The following is a 2,306-nucleotide window of genomic DNA, read 5'->3' as shown; positions in this document are numbered from 1 at the left end:
CACAAAAATGACCCGTTTTCCCATTCCGAGGCATTTCTGTGCGACCCTAACAGCCCCGTGAGCCACAAGAGAGACATCCCCGCCAACTTCTAGCGTTTGACGGGGTCTATGCGTGAAAAATATTAAAATTTTTGAGTGCACGTGCCTTTCTGCTGCAAATGCCTCTGGAAGTTTCATGGCGTTCCTATGCAATGTGGCAACACGAAAATGACCCCTTTTCCCATTCCGAGGGAGTTCTGTGCCACCCTAACAGCCCCGTGAGCCACAAGAGACACATCCCCGCCAATTTCTAGCGTTTCACGGGGTCTATCCGTGAAACATATAGAAGTTTTTGAGTGCACATGCATTCCTGCTGCAAATGCCTCTGGAAGTTTCATGCGGTTCGTACGCAATGTGGCAACACGAAAATGACCCGTTTTCCCATTCCGAGGCATTTCTGTGCGACCCTAACAGCCCCGTGAGCCACAAGAGAGACATCCCCGCCAACTTCTAGCGTTTGACGGGGTCTATGCGTGAAAAATATTAAAATTTTTGAGTGCACGTGCCTTTCTGCTGCAAATGCCTCTGGAAGTTTCATGGCGTTCCTATGCAATGTGGCAACACGAAAATGACCCCTTTTCCCATTCCGAGGGAGTTCTGTGCCACCCTAACAGCCCCGTGAGCCACAAGAGACACATCCCCGCCAATTTCTAGCGTTTCACGGGGTCTATCCGTGAAACATATAGAAGTTTTTGAGTGCACATGCATTCCTGCTGTAAATGCCTCTGGAAGTTTCATGCGGTTCGTACGCAATGTGGCAACACGAAAATGACCCGTTTTCCCATTCCGAGGGATTTCTGTGCCACCCTAACAGCCCCGTGAGCCACAAGAGAGACATCCCCGCCCACTTCTAGCGTTTCACGGGGTCTCTCCGTGAAAAATATCACATTTTTTGAGTGCACATGCATTCCTGCTGCAAATGCCTCTGGAAGTTTCATGCGGTTCGCATGCAATGTGGCGACACGAAAATGACCCGTTTTTTCCCATTCCGAGGGATTTCTGTGCCACCCTAACAGCCCCGTGAGCCACAAGAGACACATCCCCGCCAATTTCTAGCGTTTCACGGGGTCTATCCGTGAAAAATATTCAATTTTTTGACTGCACATGCATTTCTGCTGCAAATGCCTCTGGAAGTTTCATGCGGTTCGCATGCAATGTGGCGACACGAAAATGACCCGTTTTCCCATTCCGAGGGATTTCTGTGCCACCCTAACAGCCCCGTGAGCCACAAGAGAGACATCGCCGCCAATTTCTAGCGTTTCACGGGGTCTATCCGTGAAAAATATTCACTTTTTTGACTGCACATGCATTCCTGCTGCAAATGCCTCTGGAAGTTTCATGCCGTTCGCATGCAATGTGGCAACACGAAAATGACCCGTTTTCCCATTCCGAGGGATTTCTGTGCCACCCTAACAGCCCCGTGAGCCACAAGAGACACATCCCCGCCAATTTCTAGCGTTTCACGGGGTCTATCCGTAAAAATGTAGCACGCACCAAAACGAGAAAAGATTTCCATCGCACCTGCACTATTGTATGGACAATGGTAACCTCATGTGAGGACGAAGTGGTGTGCCGGCGGCAGGTTGTTTCCCACGATTTCCGTGAATGAGCGAGCATCTCGAGCTGTGTTACTCCGCCCGAGGAGCCTCTTCTCCTCCAGAGTGCGTTGGGAAGGCTGTCCCTTGGGTTGTAGCTGCAGGGTTTGCTTGCGCTGTTTCGGTATTGTGCCCTAGGAAGGGCTGCCAACTGCGCGTGAGAGTTAGGGTTGGTTTCAATTGCTTTTGCCGGTCCACAGAGTAGCGAGCATTGAAAGGCCGCTCTAGAGGTGTGCAGGCATGTGTGGTCCCCGCCCCTGCTCCTCCCCACCCCGACGTTGGGTGTGCGTGGTGCTTTACCGCTGCCTCAAATTGGCTGGCCTTGTGTGAAGCCCTGTGTTTTGTGAGCCTTCAGCGCCGTCGTCAGGTGTCCCCCGGAGTATACAGGACAAATTAAGGCCCTCCTTGTGGGGGTGTTTGTGTTCTGTGAAGTCCGTGCCCAAAGGGTGTGTGTTTTACATGGTCTGCGTGGGGGTCCTGTCCGTCCGATTTTGGACGCGTGTGGGGACTCTCCTCTGCCTTGGGTGCATTCTTGCCTCAGGAGAGCGACTCCTGCCTGCCCTTGGGGAGGCTAGGGGCCCGCAAACGCTGCGTGTGAGCCGGGCGAGCCTTTGGGCTGGGCGCCTGGTCACCGTGGTGTGCTTTTGGCGAGTTGAAAGCCGCCAGCTACCT

The sequence above is a fragment of the Petromyzon marinus genome, unplaced genomic scaffold (assembly GCF_048934315.1).
Source record: "Petromyzon marinus isolate PM22_M1 ecotype Great Lakes invasive population unplaced genomic scaffold, UKy_Petmar_22M1.pri1.0 PM_G_Scaffold_61, whole genome shotgun sequence".
Lineage (NCBI taxonomy): Eukaryota > Metazoa > Chordata > Hyperoartia > Petromyzontiformes > Petromyzontidae > Petromyzon > Petromyzon marinus.
This window is presented reverse-complemented; position numbering follows the sequence as displayed.